Source organism: Durio zibethinus, chromosome 3 (assembly GCF_047325235.1).
Source record: "Durio zibethinus cultivar Kanyao isolate XHJ-2024 chromosome 3, ASM4732523v1, whole genome shotgun sequence".
Lineage (NCBI taxonomy): Eukaryota > Viridiplantae > Streptophyta > Magnoliopsida > Malvales > Malvaceae > Durio > Durio zibethinus.
This window is the reverse complement of record NC_143164.1, coordinates 873,876-894,451: the sequence shown is the minus strand read 5'-3', so window position 1 is coordinate 894,451 and position 20,576 is coordinate 873,876. Positions and strand designations below refer to the sequence as shown.

The following is a 20,576-nucleotide window of genomic DNA, read 5'->3' as shown; positions in this document are numbered from 1 at the left end:
TATACATGGGTGGCTTATGACAACCTAAGCCTCGGTTATGGCCCTATACAAGGTTGGCTCATGACATCCTCCCCCACCTATTCTATTGACATCCTTATCGACTTGCTTGCTTGAAATTCTTCAATCTTCCTCTTGAATCTTTGAAGGTCATGTTCCCTTTCCCAGCTAGTTTGTTCTAGTCCTAGTCCTTCCCACTTCACTAAGTATTCACGTACTAGTCTTCGAGATACCTTGGTTTCCCTGTCGGCTAAAATCTCTTTGACTTGACGTTCTGAGGGTGGCTTCACGGTTATGGTGGCTCTGGTTGGCTCCTTTCAGCTAGCATCTATAAGATTTGCATGGAAAGGTTTCAGGTTGCTCACATGAAATATTTGGTACACCTTCATCCACTTTGGTGGATCGATTTTGTAACAAGCATTCCCTACTTTGGAAAGGATCTTCACTGGACCTTCATATTTGTGCACTAGTCTATGATATCACTTTCTTAAGAACCTAGTTTGTTCAGGGACTAGTCAAATGAAAACTAAATCATCAACTTGGAATTATTGTGCCTTGTGACCTTTGTCTGCCCATTTCTTCATTCACTTTGATGCTTTCTCCAGGTAGGCTTATGCAATCTCAGTGTGTTGTTTCCACTCCTTGCTGAGGTTGAAGGCTTTCAGATTCTTCCCTCCATATTGTTCTAAGAAAGTATGGGGTAGCCTTGGTAATTGTCCGGACACCACCTCAAATGGGCTCTTGTTGTCGAAAAGCTTTTATTGGAATTAAAGCAAAGTTGAACAACGTCTAATAATAAAGGCTAGTTCTTCTGATTAGCTTGAACAAAGTGCCTTAAGTATTCCTGTAGTAATCCATTGAACCGTTCTGTTTGACCGTTGATTTGAGGGTGGTAACTTGAGGAGATGTTGAGTTTGGACCCTAATATCTTGAAAAGTTCTCTCTAGAAGGACCCTGTGATTCTCGGATCTCTATCGCTTACAATGTTTTGAGGGAGGCCCTAGTATTTGACCATATGTTTAAACAATAGTTGAGTTGTGTCTTCCGCTGTACAATACTTATGAGTGGGAATGAATATGGCGTACTTAGAGAACTAAGCAATCACCAGCAAAATAGCTCCAAGATCACCAACCTTGGGTAGGCTCGAAATGAAATAGAGAGAGATGCCTTCCCACGGTCTAGTAGGCGTCAGTAGTGGTTCAAACATGCTTGTAGGTTTCTTCTTTTCAACTTTGTCTTGTTGGCAAATGAGGCAAGTCTTTGTATAGTCCATTACATCCTGTCGTATATGAGGCCAATAGTATTCCTATTTCAATAAAGCTAAAATACGTTGCCAGCTCAGATGTTCGGCCCATGGTGTGTCATGACATTCTCTCATCAGCATCTGTCTCAGACCTTCTACTCTTGGCATAAACAATCGAGGCCCCTTGGTCCACAAGACCCCATTTTCTTGCCAGAAGTACTTGGACTTTCCTTTTTCAACTAGCTTCAAGATAGCAATGGCTTGTAGGTCCTTCTCTAAATGATCTTCAGTTAACTTATGAATGTTTGTTGTGACTTTGCTAGCCCCATTGGGTTAATTCTTCTAAGGGTTGTTAACTCTATCCACTGCTTGATTGGTCTTTCCAGTGGTGTGCTCAAAACAAAAGTCAAACTCCATTAAAAATTCTTGTCATCTAGCTTGTTTCACTGTAAGCCTTGGTTGGGTGAGGAAATGGCTAACGACTGCATTGTCTGTCTTCACGACAAAGTGTGAACCCAACAAATAATGTCGCCAAGCCCTCAAGCAGTGAACTACCGCTAGGAGCTTTTTTTCCTGGGTCGTATATTTTCTCTCACCTTTACTTAGCTTTCTACTTTCAAATGCTATTAGGTGATGTTGTTGTAAAAGCACTCCTCCAATAGCAAAATTAGAAGCATCCGTCTGAACTTTGAAAGGCTTTTTAATATCAGGGAGAGCTAGAATGGGATCTTTCATAATAACATCCTTTAATCCCTCAAAGGCCTCTTGGCACTCACTTGTTCAACACCATTTATGATCCTTTTTCAATAGCTCCGTAAGGGTAGTGGTCCTGTGAGAGTACCCTCCTACAAACCTTTTATAATAGTTGGCTAGTCCCAAATATGAGCGAAGTTCACTAACATTCTTTAGTGTTATCCACCCTTTGATGGCCTTAACCTTTTTCATGTCCATTCGAATGTGGCCACGTTTGACAATGTGATCGAGAAAATGGATTTGGGTCTGAGCAAATGCACACTTCTCGCTTTTCGCATATTACTGGTGGTCTTGTAGTCTTTGAAACACCTGGCGCAAGTGTTCTTGATGTTCTTCCAGAGTGGAGCTATATACCACTATGTCATCTAAATAGATGACTACAATTTGTTTAGGTAGTCATGGAACACCTGATTCATCAATGTAGAAAATGTGGTAGGAGCATTGGTCAATCCAAAAGGCATAACAAGGAATTCAAATGCATCATACCGTGTTACATAAGTGGTATTTGGCTCATCTCCCTCAGCGATTCTGATCTAATGGTAGCCAGATCTCAAGTCCAATTTGGAAAAGTACTTGGCCCGACTCAGTTGATCTAACAAATCTGCTATAAGAGGGATGGGATATTTGTTTCTCATGGTGACTTTTTTCAAGGCTCTGTAGTCCACACATAATCATAAACTTCCATCATGTTTCTTTTGAAATAGCACTGGTACTCGAAAAAGAGCCTTTGATGGTCTAATGAACCCGGCTTGTAGAAGTTCATCTAACTATTTCCTTAGCTCGACCAACTCTGGTGGGGCCATGCGATAAGGGGCTCTAGTAGGGGGTTTAACTTCTGGAAAGAGCTCAATTTCATGGTCTACGGCTCGTTGAGGAGGTAGAACCTTAGGCAACATCTCTGGCATCACCTCTTCGAATTCTTCCAACACTTTTTCCATGCCATTGGGTATTGGTTCCACTCTCAACCCTTCTTTGTAAATCAGCATGGCCACAAATGAGGGTTCCGCTCTCTTTACCCCTTTCTTGAACTGTAAAGCTGAAATCATTTTCTTCCCATTCTTTGGTAAGATAGTGGCTGGCACCACACATGGGTGTTCCCCTAAGAACAACAAGCAGCTAACGGCGGGGATAAGGATCACCTGAGCCAACATCATGAAGTCCAATCCGAGGACGACATCAAAGTCATCCATGGGGGAAACTATAAAGTCTACCTTTCCTTCCTATGGCCCTAATTTGGTCATCACATTCTTGGAACTTCCACTGATCGTAAAGGCTGAGGAATTAATCGCCTTCATTCACCCATAGTCGTTACTAACCTAGAGACCACACCTTTTTGCTTCTTCTGGTGTGATAAAGGTATCGGTTGCACCCGTATCTACCATGGCCCTAGTGGCCTTCTCATTGATCATTAAGTTCACATACATCAGGCCTCTACCCTGTTCTTTATTACACTTAGTTGGTGTGGAGGGCATTGAGGAATCTTATTTAACCCATCCTGGCTGGCTCCTCTTCAACTTCTTTAATGCTCTTTGGTGCTTTTATAGATTCTTAAGATGAGGCTCTTAAGGCATTAAGGGCTCCTCTATGTGGGCATTCGACCACCTGATGCGGCCCCTTGCATAGGAAGCAAGCCAGTGGTTGCCTAGGCTTGAAAATCACTGCGTTGTTCATCTTAGGTTGGGTGTTATCTCTACCAAAGGACCTCCTATCTAATCCCCCACTGAAGGGCCGATCCAACCTAGCCAGCTGATGGAGGATTTTTCCATTTTGAAGAGCCATCATTATAATCATGGAGATGTTCAGTTGCAGCCATGGTTGTGGCCACGTCTTGTACTTTTTATCTTTATAGTTCTGTCCTGGCCCAAGGCTTGAGGCCCTCAAGAAAATAAAACATCTTGTCCTTTTCGAACATGTCTCGAATATCCAACATCAGGGTAGAAAAACTCCTTACAAACTCTCACATTGTTCTTGTTTGCACCAATTCTCAACGTCTTATTCGAGCCATATACTCCACATTCTTAGGGAAAAACTGGTTTTTTAGTTCTTGTTTCAGGTTCGTCCAAGTCTTAATCGGGCACTCATCGTTAACAAACTTGGAGTGCCACCATAGCTTGGCCTTCCCTGTAAGGTACATCAATGCCATTGCTACCTTGTCTTCCTTTGAATCTATGTGTACAGCTCGAAAGTACTATTCCATGTCAAATAGGAAGTTTTCAAGCTCCTTGGCATCCCTTACCCCCTCATAACATCGAAGCTCTTGGACTTTGGCCCTTTTTCCCCTTTTCATCGACTTTGAACCCGATCTGGCCACAACCATTTGTATGATGCTCACTTGTGCTCTGAGCTCTTCAAACTCCCTTTGGAGAACATTCAAGGCATCTCTAGCCTCCTCACTCATGCTGTGGAGAGTATCGAACAACTCTCACTGGGTTGTCTCGATCTCCCTCAATCGATCTTTAGTCACCATGTGAGTTTTCACTATGGCCACCGTGGCCTCAAGTTCCTCAAGTCTCTATTGATAATTAGGTCCACCACTTGTGGCCATCTCATCCAATTTCTAGCACTTTTCAACCATGTTCTGATACCACGTGACACAGACTAAGCTTTCTCTCAACAAGCAATAGCCCGTACGGCACTTGAATGGACGCTCCCACCCAAGCCAGCCCTCAATAATTTGATATCTGAACAAAGAACCATAAGCCATAGTTAGTCCCTAGCATATGCAATAAGACATAATCATATCGGGACCAATCCCAAGCACACACACAAGAAGGCACATTCACATCGATAAAAGAAAAAACACATCAAGGCAACAATCAAAACATTCAAATTGAATATGAATTTCATTAAAATTGAAGATATTACATCAGGACTTCCCACCATCGCCAGGGCCAGGGCCAGGGAGGCAGCCCTTGATGGATGGCTTAGGCTCGATCACGACCGGTGAGATAACCCAACAGGACGCTGCCTGCTTACCCCCTAAAGAGCCTTAGAGATTTTAGAGCTATGCTACTACTAACTATTACAATGTTTGAAATGGGGACACTTTTCCTAGCACAAGAGATCTACCCAGTCATGGCCCTATACATGGGTGGCTCATGACAACCTAAGCCCCGGTCATGGCCCTATACATGGGTGGCTCACGACAACCTAAGCCCCGGTCATGGCCCTATATAAGGTTGGCTCATGACAATCAGCAAGCACAACTGAGGTTGAGGCCTACACCCCCAGTGCACTAGCAAGAGTTAGTGCACAAGGCCTTGGAGGGAAGGCCAGAATGCTCGCATAGCCTACAAGCCAGCCTGTAAGGCCAAGGCCTGGCTTGCATGATGCTCGAACCACATTTAGTAGGTCCCAAAATGGGAGGTACGTAAGAGGATCTTCTAAAAGATCACAAGATCAGCAATAGCCTTTTGGTAGATTTGGTTGACCCTTAGAATCAGGAGATAGAATCTTGATTGATTGTAATCTTCGTAATTCCTTGATTTTAGCCTTGATTCTAGGGATTTAGCCATAAGTGTAGCTGAGAGCCTAAACTATAAATAGAGGGCTGCTCTACCCTTATTTGTACACCATCATACACTTCTATTTCATTGAATACAAAGTATATTTCAGTAAACTATCTTGTTTTCCTGTTTCTCTCAAACTTGTGCAATTAGCCCTTCTCATTGTTCTAGTGCCCGCACGCTGGTGTTTTAGGCTGACTTAGGCAAGAAGGAGGTGATTCCAAGCCTAAGGCCACACGGATTCTGAGTCTAAGGTTAGAGCCCATGGCATAGGTTCTTACCTTGAACACCATCGACAGCATCCAACCCTTGGTTGGTATGGGCTATCGCATCCAACCCTTGGTTGGTATGTCTTGATCACTATCCATACCACTATTATGGGCTAGTTCCCCATGATCTAGGCCTTTAGTAGGCTTTAAGGCCTGGTCCCTCTAGCTATCAGACCTTGTCTTACTAGAGCTAGAATTACTCTTCTACTTTAGAGAGAACCCTAAGCTAGTACCAACTTATGGACTGTGACACATGCACGTGCCTCGACCATTATGAGACATGTTGGCCTTTGGACTCAACACATGCTTTGACCACTATCAACATATGTCGGCCCTTTGTATGGGTAGTTGCCTAAAATAACATTAGCACATGTTGGGCCATACATCATGTGAGGGTATCCTTGCATCGGCCATGCACCATGCACACCATGACTAGGTAATAAGTGGGCTCAAGCACATCTTTATATTTCTGCCATGCCAATGCCATTTTAACGGCTTACAAATTCATATAAGTGCTCACTAGTGCCTGCACATAGGCTTGGCTAAATTCTGTTGAACATAAACAATGTGCTTAAGCCTCAGAGTCTTGATCACTGCTAATACCACTATTTTGGGCTAGTTCCCCATGACCTGGGCCTCTAATAGGCCCCATGGCTATCAGACCCTATCCTGCTAGAACTATAACTGCACCTCATCTTGAAAAGAACCCCTATGCATGACTAGCTTGTGGACTAGACATATGCACATGCCTTGACCTGTATTGGGACATGTTAGCCTTTAGTTTGGCACAAGCTTCAACCACCATCGGTGTATGCTAGGCCATGCACCTTGCATACGTATCCTGGGCCTAGGCCATGCACCATATGCACCATGATCGAGCAGTAGGTGGATTTAGGCACATCTTATTTCCATAGAGCCAATGCCATTTTTATGGCTTGTAAAATCATATAAGCGCTCTCCAATGCCTTTACCTGGGATTGTCTCAATTTTGCCAAACATGAACACCATTTCCTAGCCTTTAGAGTTTTGATCATTACCCATACCACTATTCTAGGCTAGTTCCCCATGACCTGGGCCTCTAATAGGCCTAAAGAATAAGTCCTTGTGGCTGTTGGACCTTATGTTGTTGGAACTAGAATTGTCCCTCAACTCAAAGAAAACCTCTAGGCTTAGACTAGCTTGTGGACCATTACACATGCACATGCCTTAACCACCATCGAAACTTGTTGGGCCTTGGTCTTGGCACATGCTTTGACCATCATCAGCACATACTGGCCCTTTGTGTGGGTAGTTACTTTGAACACCATCAGCATATGCTGGGTCATCCCATCTTAGGCTCGGGCCATGAACCATGGGAATCACAATTGAGCAGTAGGTGGGTTCAAGTAATTTGTACATTTTTTCTAAGCCAATGCCATTTTTATGGCTTGTAAATTCATATAAGTGCTCACCAACACTAGCACTTAGTCCTAGCTCAATTTTGCCAAACTTGAAAACCATGCCTAAGCCTCTAGAGTCTTGATCACTACTTATACCACTATTCTAGGCTAGTTCCATGTGACCTAGGCCTTTAGTACACCTCAAGGCTTGGTCCCCTTAGTTGTCAGACCCGATCCCGCTAAAACTAGAACTGCTTCTTGACTTGAAAAAAACCCTTGGGCTTGGGCCAGCTTGCAGATCATGACACATGTGCATGCCTCAACCACCATCATCACCCAATGACCCTCAGTGCATGTGTCATGGTTTGCAAGCTGGTCTAGGCCTAGGGATTCTTTCCAAGTTGAGTAGCAGTACAAGTTTTAATGGGATAGAGTTTGATAGCTTAAGGGACTAGGCCATAAAGTGCGTTAAAAGTTCAAGTCATGGAACTAGCCTAGAACAATGGGGTAAGTATTGATTGAGACTCTAGAAGCTTAAGAAAAGGGATAAGGTTAGGCAGGATTGAGCCAAGCCCAGGGACAAACACTAGTGAACAATGGGTGGGCACCTAGTTAGACTCGAGCATGAGCACTAATGATCAAGGTATGGGTGCATGGTTAGGCCCAAGCCTAGGCATACATGAATACAGTCCTAGAAGGATTATATTTAAGGGTTTTTAGAAGGCCTGGTGCTTAGCATGATTTAGTAAGTCGAAGATCATGCAATAGCACCAAATCCCTTAAAATCAAGGATTGTAATCTCTAGAGTTTAAGAATGTATTTTAAGCTCTGATTATAAGGGGGACCCAACTATAAAAAGAGAGTCCCCCATCGTCATTACACACACACTAGAACCATTGAGTAATAACATCTTTACTCTTGCCTTAAACTTTCTGTTGTTCTTTTAGCCTTTCTTTAAACACTCATTATACCTTTTTATTTTGCAATGTACTGGGTAGCCAACTCTATAGTCTGGAGTGATCATGCATTGTTTTTTGTGTTAGACTAATCTGGGACGTAAAAGTGTTCATTCCCCTATTATGGAGCTTATGCGATCCTAGAGCTTGAGTCTCAGCGTATGACAAGTTGTATCAAAGTCTAGTTTGGGGGAGCTAGGTGTAGGTAGCAAAACCAAATACTAAGGGGTATCAAAGCCTGGATCAAACCAAAGATGGTGACCAGAGCCTTAGTTCAAAGTGTGCAACAGATCCCCACTCATGACATGAGGAGCTAGAGTTGTCATAAGAGCTAAAGTCGGTGTGAAGAGCCAGAGTTAGCTTGGTACAAGTTAGGGGACTTGCATGCAGGCATTGTAGTGTGGTGTGCAAGAACTATGGTAAGTTGTGCAAGCATGTTTTGGGCTATAGCATGTTTAGGAAAGACAGAAAAGAGGCTAAAAAGAAGTGCTTGAGGAGTGCCCACCCACAGACAAGTGGCAGAAAGCTTTAGAAAGATATGTGCCAACAAGCACTCGATTAGCGAAGTGTGAGAGGTTATTTGGCAAATAATAGATTGGTTTAGAGATGTTGAGGGACCCTTGAATAAGGCACTAGTGAAGCTCATGCAATATAATAAGGCATTGGAGTCCATAGTGACAATCTTGTGAGAAGAACTAGCTAGGCTCAAAGTTGACCATGCTATATTATGAGCAACTGTGGTTACTGATGCAAGCTTATGATCAAGAGTGAAGGTGCCTAAGCATTTCATTAATAAACTAGTGCTGTAGGTCAAGTTCAAGCTACAATGAAAAGGCATTCAAAAGTTGAGTTGGGCTAGAGTTGCTATAGAATCATTGACTCAGGTTGAGTGCACCAAGTTTTCAAGGCCAAAAAAAAAATGAGAGAGTGAGGGAGACACCGATGGTAATTCCTTAAGAAAGGAAAAGGCTATGAGGAAGCCTAGATTTAGCAAGATTGACAAACTATCAGCAAAGGCATAGGGCCCATGAGTTACTATTTTTGTGCCAGTCCACATTGGGTTAGGGAGTGCCCAAAGCTTTCAACCATCAAATGGGAAGAGAGGTTGTCCAAAGGTAAAGTGGCAATGGTAAACAACCCTAGAAGGGGCCCAATGAGGAGTAACCAAGTGCTAGTTGAGACTGCTAAGGGATCGGGACCTCTCAGAAAGATGATAAAGGGAAAGCAATGGCAACAGAGTGCCACAGCATGAGTTCTATAGTACAACCAAATTTTTCACAAGAGAGGGTGCCACAGGTAACTCAGAAGAAGCACTAAAAGTGTTGACAGCATGGGTTAAAGGGACTGACACCTACACCATGGCCTGGCTCAACTTTGCTCGACTTGAACACTATCCTTGAGCCTTTAGAGTCTTGATCACTACCCATACCACTATTCTATGCTAGTTCCCTATGACCTGGGCCCCTAACAGGCCTTAAGGCCTAGTTCCTCTAGATGTTAGACCTAGTACCACTAGAACTAGAATTGCTCCTTGACTCAAAGAGAACCCTTGGGTCTAGACTAGCTTGTGGATCATGACACATGCACAAGCCTCAACCACCATTAACATAGAATGACCCTAAGTGCATGCATATGCCTAGACCATTATCAAGACTTGTTAGCCCTTTGTCTTGGCAAATGGCTTGATCAACATTGGCATAAGCTAGCCCTTGTACAAGTAATTCCCTTAAATACCATTAGCACATGCTGGGCCATGCACTGCATGCGAGTATCATAGGCCTAGCCACACCCCATACACACTATAATTGAGTAATAGGTGGGTTCAGGCACATCTTTATATTTCTACCATGCCAATGCCATTTTTATGGCTTGTAAATTCATATAATGGTCCCATAAGCTTTCATGTTAAGTTTCATGGCAAGAGGACTTGTTTTTTATTTTTCATGATGTTTGGAATTTTTCACGGTTTAAGATTTTTTGAAATTTTTTTAAAAGGAGTTTTGGCCTTAAATTTGGTACCTGATGCTTGTATTTTTGTTGGCATTCATAAAATATTTAGCTAAAAATTTAAAATGTAGAAGATTTTGTGGCCATTTGGAAAAAGCATCCCCATTCTAGACACTTGGATGGCTATTGCCTATGAACTTGTAAAAGCTCTTATGCTCTTTAAGGAGGTATGAGTTGTTGAAGTTCCTTGAGGGAGAGGGGACCAATATAAAGGTCAAGGACCAGTACCCATCACGCATCATGTGCACATACCCCTGGTCCTCTACCCACAATTATCAAAACCTTTAATGCCACTGATCAAGTTCTCTAATGATGCTTCGAAGATTGTGCCTTAGGCAAAAACACATGCTCGAGGCTAGCATGTGTAGCATGGCCTAAAATCAAACTTTAGCCAATGCCTTGACCATCAACAAAACATGTTGGCACATGGTACGAGCATATGCCTTGACTATCATCGACACAAGCTGACCTTTGGTATGAGCACTTGCATCAACCACCATCGACACAAGCTGGCCTTTGGTATGGGCACTTGCCTCGACCACAATTGGCACATGCTAGCCCTTGGTGTGAGCACATGCCAACCCTTAGTGCAAGCATATGCCTCAATTAACATTAGCATAATCTGGACCTAATGCAAGCACATGCCTTAATTAGCATTAGTAGAAGATGGCCCTTAGTGTAGGCAATTACCTCGAACACCATCGACACATGTTGGCCCTTTCTGCTGGCACTTGCCTCAAACACCATTAGCACATGCTAGGCCTTGGTGAGGGCACATGCCTTGACCACCATCGGCACATACAAACCTTGGTGTGGGATATGCCTATTTGACAAAAGTGGCCCCATTTTAGACCCTTTAATCTATAAAATCTCTAATGCTCTTTAGGTGTTCATGATGGGCCTATCATTGTGTACATTTTTGGGAACATCCCTAGAGCAAAATCTAGGGCATGCATGCCTTTTGGCCATGTTGTCTGATGACTGGCTGCTTTAGTGACTCATAGGCATCCATGGCCTAGACCGATTAGCATGCATATGTAAAAAGGGCTTGGCTATGCTAAGCTCAAGCCCATGCCTACAGTTAATCCTACCTTAAACCCTAAACCAAGTTTTTGAATCAGGTAATGGCTCTTTGGGTTAGTGCAAGTAGAAGCTATAGTTGCAGGCTTGGTTTATCCTAGTCTATTGGGTATTTGGCAATATCATGGTCTTTTCTCATCAACCATGAAAACGCCTAGGCCTAATCGAGCCCATGCATGTAGCTGATGCTACCCAAGGCCTTAGGAACAAGTTCCTAAATCAACCAATGTCTTATTCGAATGGTGACAATAAAGTTTGTGTGTACAGTCTTGGCCAGACTAAGCATTGAGGGTGTATGCCACTGTTGCCTATTGGATGGCAGGGGTAGTCTCATGGACATTGCTTGTGTTTCTCCCATGCCAAGCAGTTGTGGCATGGCCTCGCACATTGTTTCATCTACTAGCTCATTGAATAATTGATTGGGTGTTATAGACTAGTGTGTGTGGATGCTACCACTTGTAGTAATAAGCATAAGAGTGGTGCTACAATTTTGCATGTTAGTAGGCTCTAAGCTTGATGCATCAAACTATTGACCTATCATCCATTTAAATCTACCCCTATGTGGTCATCATACCTTGAGGGTGTAATTAGGATCCTATGCCACATGTCGAAATCAATGGAAATTGGATGTCTTACTATCTCTCATCAATCTTATGTCCTTAGGGACTATGAGTCAGACCTCAATCATGCTATGCCATTGTTGCCTATTGGATGGTAGGGGCAGTCTCATGGACATTGCTTGTGTTTTTCCCATGCCAAGCAGTTGTGGCATGGCCTCGCATATTATTTCATTTGTTTGCTCGTCGAATACTCGATTGGGTGGGTTATAGACCAGTGTGTGTGGATGCTATCACTTGTAGTAATAGGCATAGGAGTGGTGCTATGGTTGTGCATGTTGGCAGGCTCCAAGCTTGATGCATCAAACTATTGACCCATCATCCATTTCAATCTACCCCTATGTGGTCATCATACCTTTAGGGTGCAATTAGGATCCGATGCTGCATACCAAAATCAATGGAAACCGGATGTCTTGCCATTCCTCATCAATCTTATGTCCTTAGAGGCTATGAGTCAAAACTCAATCATGCCTTGTGACCCAATTATGCCACCCAAACCTCCATGGCTGCATTGGTGCACTAGTGTTCGATAGTGCTCTTAGATGTGGAACATTTTGTGGGCATGGGCTCTCGACCTTATTCATCTAATGCTATGCATTTTATGTGCTTGACATACAAGATGTTTGTGCTCCATGTTGGCTCCCTTCATTGCTTAGTTGGTGCATTGAGGCCTATGTGGTGTTATAAACTAATTCAGATTGTGAAACTATGAATGGCTTATTAAATTAGTTATAGCTTATTTGATGGTATCTATTACTTGGATAACCATAGTAATACTAGAGCTAATACGTGATGGCTTATTAAATTAGTTATAGCTTATTTGATAGTATCTATTACTTGGATAACCATAGTAATACTAGAGCTAATACGTGCATAAACCTAAACTTCTAAAAGGGATGCATTTATTAGATAAAAGGTTGACGCGAGCTTTGCCCATTGTTTTGATGATTCATGATAACTTGATGGATTGCATGGCCTTAGTGTTGTGCTAGCAACACATCATTCAAAATTTTGCCCTATGAAGTTTTGATGCTAGGATAGTGGCCTACTATGGTGGTGATGGGTGATGGAGAGTTAGGGTTTGATTCTGGAGAGGGAGCTTGAAAAATAGCTACCATATCCAAGGAAGGCAGTAGGAGCAAAAATTACCTAATCTCGACACAGGGAGTTATTGACAATAAATATTAATATTAAGCTTTATGAGTCTAGCAATTGGAATGAGTACAATCTAAATCCTTTAGCGATGATCCATTAGAGGGCAAGTTTGGTGCCAGTAGCCATAGTAATTCTAGCTCCAATAGCACAAATTTAAGTTGTTACAGTTAAAAAGCTCATAGTTAGAGCTAGGGTTAAGTCATCTAGTCTACCTCACAATAAGCATCGATTTACTTGTCCCTACTACTAGCGATGTACCCTTGGCCTTAACTAGCTAGGTCATTCCTCTGACACTGCTACTTTGAAGAAATTAGAGTGCTTAAAGCAGGCCCTTGCTTGTATGCATTAGCATGGCATAACATCACAGGATTTTGGTCATATTGCATTGGCCTTCGATATCAGATTAATGATTAACAGAGACAATCAGAGGCATTTGTATTTCATAGTGAAAGGTGAAATTCTTGGATTTGTAATAGACAAACAACTGCAAAAGCATTTACCAAGGATATTTTTATTAATCAAGAATGAAAGTTAGGGGCTAGAACATGATCAAATACCATCATAGTCTCTACCATAAATGATGTCGACCAGGGATCAATGGCTATTACTTTTAAGACTCTATTGGTACCTTATGTGAAATCAAAGTTTTTGGGTTTCAAGGGGAATATGGTTAGAGGGCTAAAACTTAAAGGAATTGATAGAAAGGCACCACCAAGAGTGGAGCCTATAGCTTAATTTCACTCAACATGAGGAAACTTACCTGATCTACACATAGTAAGGATTGACAGATTGAGAGCTTTTTCTTGGTTCTATGGGTGGTGGTGCATGGCCATTCTTAGTTGGTAGAGTGATTTGTCTAGTTAATTCTATTAATGAACAAGATCTCACCCTACTAACTAGCTACATGGATGTGATTCTTCATGGCTAGCTTCTTAAAGGGACTATGGCCATTTAGGCTAAGGAAGTTTGAGGGAATACTAGGTCTATGACACCCATAGATGTTCTGGGCTGCTCATACACTATACTGATATATTGAACAAGTTTATAGCCTTGGCTGACAGGCTCGAGTAATCTTTGAAATTTCATCATGACGGGGATAGATCATTGCAATTGTTAGTCTTCAACGAGGAATTCCTAGTAAGTGTGAGTTTTTAGCTCATGTTGACTATGTTAGCAAAACCTTTTAGAAGAGCTAGATATAAATTTGGTATGGTTACTATAGCACCAAGTAGGGAAGCTTTTGGAAGGCCTGAGGTATAGGCACTCTACGAGAGAGCCTGAAACTTTCTAGACCTGGTGTGCCACAAAGTGTTTGGAACTAGCTCCTTTCTAAAAATTCCTTAACCGACCTTGTATATGTCTAGAGGCCTTGGAACCCTTTAGAATGTATATAAGATTCACATACTTGGCTCTGTAGTGACCACATAGGCCATTGGGGATCAAGTATAAATAGAGTGGCCTTTTTCCCCATAGGACCAACTTATAAGCTAGTGAACTTGTGAACCAACAAAGCTTTTCAAGCACATTTGTACATAAGCCACATTATTATAGCAATAGAAAGGTTCTTGGGTTCTTTCACTAGTGCCTTCTTAGTGTGCTATAGTGTTTGATTGTCTTTAGGGTCCAATTAGTCCTTAGTGAATGGCACATTCACTCAACCTAGTTAAAGGTTAACTTAGGCATATCTGGATGGTAGTTTTTTGCCTAAGGCCACATGGTTACAAGGCTTAAGATCAAAGCCTATGACAATTGGTATTAGAGCACAGTTTGGTGTGTGATCCTGATCTAAGACAATGTCTACTTCCAAGATAAGCCACCAACATGTTGAGGGGCAAAAGGCTCACAAGACACACTATTGGAAATGGCAAAAAAGGTACTAGTAGGGACATGATCTTAGCCTTTAATGCTCAGTTGGCCAAGGTGGAGTTGGTCATAGTTGAAATACAAGACAAGTACAAAGACTAAATGGAGGAATTAGTCTTAACTAGAAAGGAGATCATGGAAGAGTTAAGGCAAACTCTTTTCAAAGAGATCAAAAGCCTCACCCATAAGAACTCCACCTAAAGGCCCTGGTCGAAGCCATGAGGAAGGAGATGGAGTAGCTCAAGAAGAGGCTCTCCATATATGAGGTACCATAAGGGAGGCATACTCATAATAGCTCTTAAGACTAGGGTGAAAGTCCCAAGCCAAACAAGTTTAAGGGCACATGGTCTGTAAAGGATGTAGATAACTTTTTATAGGCCAAAGAGCAGTATTTCCATACAATGGGCATCAAGAAATATGCTACTAAGGTAACTACTACATTTATGTATCTTGTAGATAACACATTTCTATGGTGGTGTCATTGGTCCAAGGAGGCCAAATGCAAGGTTACTATAATTGAAACATAGGAGGAGCACCAAAAGGAGTTTAGGCAATAGTTTTACCCACAATAGGCTGTGGAAGAGGCACATATAAAGCTATAGTGGTTTACCCAATGTGGAAAGGTGTGGGACTATGTTTGAGAGTTCTTAAAACTTATGCCCCAATTTCCCAACCATGGGGAGGATGAGGCCCTTTAGGCATTTATGGATGGGCTCAAGCCTAGGCTAAGTAAGGGCTAAGGAAGATGGGTGTCCAAGACCTCACCTAAGCCATGACAGCCATTGAATTCTTAGTGAAATTCAAGAAAGAGGACAAGTCTAAGTTTTCCATGGCTAAGGGCAAAAGCAAAAGTGAGGGAGACAAGAAGAAGGATAAATGACTAATGACCAAGGATGGACCCATGACCTATTTTCTTTGTGATGGTCAATACCAAGCCAAGGACTATCCTAATAGTGCCAAACTCATGGCCATTGTCAAAAGGTATGAGAAACAACCTGAAAAGCAAGGAATGAAGCTTGGTTTGATCTTGCTAAGTTCTGTCTTGGCAAATAAGGGGCAAAAGAGAAAAGGGCTCATGTTTACCAAAATCTCATTATGGGCATCTGATCTTTTCATGTTCAAAAGAGTGGCAAATAGACTAAGGCTCAAGGTTAAGAAAGGAGCTAGATGGATCAAGACCATTAACTTTAAAGAGGTTTTGATCGTAGACATGGCACAAGGAGTTGAATTACAACTTGGTGCATGGAAAAGCAAGGAATCCATTAAGGTAAACCCACTTGATGGCTATAACTTTATTATCTATTTTTCTTATTCCCTTCGCCAACTACAGTTACATCTTTGACCATCGATGCCAATGCATTGTCTTTGTGAAATGAGAGCAAGGGACTAGAACCATGGTACTATCACCCATCCAACTTGCCAAAGGCATGTGAAAAGACAACACCATCTTTGAGGTGCTAGAGGTGTTTAAGTCATTCAAGGATGAAATGCCTATAGAACTGCCAAGAGACTACCACCTAAGTGAGAGGTAGACCATAAGATCAAGCTACTTTCTAATGCCAAGCTACCAGTCTAAGCCCCATATAGGATGTCACCTCTAAAGCTAGAGGAGCTAAAGAGACAACTTAAAGAGCTTCTAGATGCAAGGTTCATCAAGCCCTTTAAAGCTCTATATGGTGTACTAGTCTTATTTTAGTAGAAGCACATGGGTCCTTTTGAATGTGCATCAACTACTAGGTGCTTAATAAGCTTATGATGAAAAACAAGTATCCCATTCCCTTAATTGCTGACTTGTTTGACTAGCTGGCAGAAGCATGATGGTTCATTAAGCTAGATCTAAAATTGGGATACTATTAAGTAAGGATAGTCAAAGTTAATGAATAAAAGACACAAATATGACTTGCTATGAGGCATATGAGTTTCTAGTCATGCCTTTCAGTTTGATGAATGCACCCATGACATTTTGCATGCTGATGAACAAGGTACTACAACCTTTCCTTAACCAATTTATTGCTATATACCTTGATTATATTGTTATCTATAGTCGAACACTCGATGAGGATGTGGATCACTTGTGGTAGGTGTTCCAAGTACAAAAGAGAATGAACTATATGTAAAAAAGGAGAAATGTACATTCGCCCAGCATGAGGTCTCATTCTTAGGCCATATTATGGAAAATGGCCAGATTTGGATGAATGTTGACAAGGTCCATGCAATCCAACAGTGGAAGTTGCCAACTAAGGTCATGGAGTTGTAGTCATTCCTTGGTCTGACAAGTTGCTATCAACACTTCATAAAGGTGTACTAATCCATTACAGCACCCTTGATCGACATGCATAAGAAAAGATAAGTTTAGGAATGGAGTCTCGAGAGCCAAGAGGCCTTCAATCACCTAAAGTAACCTATCACACCAAGCCATATAAGGTACATACTAATGCATCCAAATTTGTTATTGGAGGTGTGTTGATGCAAGACCGACACCCAATTGCCTTCAAGAGTAAAATGTTGAATGAGACCAAGCATCAATATACGATTTAAGAGAAAGAGATGATTGTCATAGTGCATTGCTTGTGCACATAAAGGCATTACTTGTTGGGAAGTAAGTTTGTGGTGATAACCTACAATATGGTGACCAACTGCTTCTAAAGTCAGACGAAGCTTATTCCTAAACAAGCACATTTATAAGACTTTCTACTTGAGTTTGTTTTTACCATAGAGTACAAGCCAGGAAGGGCCAATGTCATGGTTGATGCACTTAGTTGCAAGGTCAAACTAGTAGCAATCAATAGGCTAGATGGTTTTTTGGTGGCATATATCAAATATGGGTTGACCAAAGACCCCACAACCTAAACTTTGATCGAGTACATGAAGCAAGTGAAAACTAGATAGTTCTAGCTTAAAGGTGATCTACTTTACACCATGGGAAACTAATTCTTTGTCCTATAATTCGACAAGCTATGAAAGGAAGTCATGAAAGAGTGTCATGACTCATGATGAACAGGCAATCCAAGTGTGCACTACATCTTAGCCCTTGTTAAGGATCGATACTATTGGCCTAGGATAAGGGATGATGTGGAGGCCTATGCCAAAATTTATCTTATGTGCCAAGAAAACAAGATACAACAAAAGTCCCCCACTGACCCCCTAGAACCATTATTGCTTTTTAAGCACCCATAAGAAAGTGTCTCCGTAGATTTTATTATTGGACTACCCAAGTTGGATTATAGTGGTAGCATCTTTGTAATGATGGACTGGTTCTCCAGGAATGGAACCTTCATTCCAGTAACTAAAGAATGCCCAGTGGAGGAAGTAACCCTATTGTTCCTTAAGAATCTGGTCAAGTATTGGGGTGTTCCTCAATCCATCATTAGTGATCGAGATCATCAATTTATGGGCAAGATCTAAAGTGAATTGGTCAGGCTCTTAGGGTCAGACTTGAGGTTCTGCACCATTGTGCACCCTCAGATGGATGGGCAAATTGAGAAGGTTAATGCCTTATTAAAAGTGCACCTCCAACACTATGTTAGTGCCTTCCAATGAGACTGGCCTAACCTGTCGGATGTATCTCAGTTCTCATAAAATCTTCAGTGAAGTGAGGCTATGAATAAAAGTCCTTTTGAGATTGTGATCAAATAGTAACCATGTATATCTAGTGCTATTACCTCAGGGTACATAAGATCGAACCCAACCACTTACAAATTTGGCAAGACATGGCAAGAACAAGTCGATCTAGCCTAAGTGTGTCCAGATAAGGTAGCAAAGTGATTGAAAAAGTGGGATAATTGAAAGTGATGGGACATGTAGTATCAAGTAGGGGACTAGGAACTAGTCAAGCTACATTTGGTGTTATGGTATCCAGGGATATAGAAGAGGCTTACTTATAGGTACAAAGGTCCTTTCAAAGTTCTAAAGTGAATAGGCAAGGATGCATACAAGCTTGAGCTTCCCCTAAGGCTCATGGTACATCTAGGGTCTTATGTAAGTATGCTCAAGCCCTACCATAATGACTTGGATAAGCCTTCTTAAAGCCAATCAAAGAGAGCACCAGTAGGCCCTTTATGATTGAAAGGTTGAGCACAACTTAGCCAACCACGAGGTAACACATGCCTAAGCATGAGTACTTAGTACAATGGAAAAGCCAGTCAGATAGTAAGATAAGCTAGAAGCCAGTTGAGGCATTATGGTAGTTCTAAAATCAGATTGACAAGTTTCATGAAGAAGACATGATGAGGGCATCAACGAAATAGATAGGGGAAAATGTCACACCCTGTATCAGCAATATCAAGACCAAAGCTTGAGCACTGTTGTTTAAAGGTTAGACCATCGATGAAGTACTAGTCTACAAGAATAAGTCCCTATGTGAGTTACTTGATGCTAAGCCTAAGGACCATTTAGGAAAAGCTTCTAGAAAGCTTTAGAAAGATGATATAGGCACTATAGGTATGAAGGCTTTAGATAAGCGTAGACACAAGCTAGATGCATGGGTGTAAAACCTTCTAGAAGAGCCAAATATGAAATAGGTATGGTTACTGTACCACCAAGTAGGGAAAAACCCAAGGCATGGGCACTTTATGAGAGAGCTTGGAACCTTCTAGACCTAGTGCACTACAGAGTGTTTGAGCCAACTCCATTCTAAAAATTTCCTAACCGACCTTACACTAAGGGCCTTGGAACCCTTTAGAATGTATATAAAAGTCATATACTTGGCTCCTTAGTGACCACATAGGCTATGGGGGTTCAAGTATAAATAGGGGTGCCCCCACCCCTATGGGACCAACTCATGAGCTAGTGAACTTGCAAACCAACAAAGCTCTTCAAGCATATTTGTACATATACCATATTGTTTAAGCAATAAAAAAGATCTTGTATTCTTTCACCAGTGCCTTCTTAGTGTGCTATAGTGTTTAATTATCTTTAGGGTCTAACTAGTCCTTGGTGAGTGGCACACTCAATGAACCTGGTTAAAGGTTGACTTCGGCATATATGGATGGCAGTTTCCCACCTAAGGCCACATGATTGTAAGGCTTAAGACTGAAGCCTATGATAAATACATATACCTCAACCACCATCAGGACGTGTTTGCCTTTTATCTTGGCACATGCTTTAACCATCATCGATATATGCTGGCCCTTGTGTGGGTAGTTACCTTAAACATCATTGACAAATGCTGAGCCATACACCATGCACACCTTGATCAGATAATAGGTAGGTTCAGGCACATCTTCATATTTCTACCAATCTAATGCCATTTTTATGCCTTGTAAATTCATATAATGGTCCCCAAAGCCTTCATGTGAAGTTTCATGGCAATATGAATCACTTTCTATTTTTCATAATTTTTAAAATTTTTTATGATTCAGGACTTTTTGCTCCAAGTTTGGTACATGTGATCCTTGTATTTTTCTTGGCATCCATAAAAAAATTCAACTAAAAAATCAAAGTGTAGAAGATTTTGTGGCCATTTGAAAAAAAATGTACCTATTTCAGATACTTGAATGGCTACTCACTAGAAACCTCTAAAAGCTCTTATGCTTTAAGGGGGAGTGAGTTGTTGAGGCTCTTTGGGGTATAAGAGGCCAAAAATGAAGGCCAAGGGCCAGTAGCTATTACACATCTTTTGCACACACCCCTCGAGCCTCCACCTCAATTGCCAAAACTTTTAATACCATTAGTGAGGTTCTCTAGTGATGCTCTGGTGATGGTGCCCTAGGCAAAAAAATGTAGCACTGGCACATGCTCAAGCCCAGCTTG

At 41.7% G+C, this 20,576-nt stretch overlaps 1 pseudogene; it reads left to right on the top strand.

Annotated features, from left to right (window-relative positions):
• The first annotated feature begins 12,530 nt into the window (after positions 1 to 12,530).
• LOC149519457 (18S ribosomal RNA) lies at positions 12,531 to 14,159 on the top strand (annotated as a pseudogene).
• The last annotated feature ends 6,417 nt before the right edge of the window (positions 14,160 to 20,576 follow it).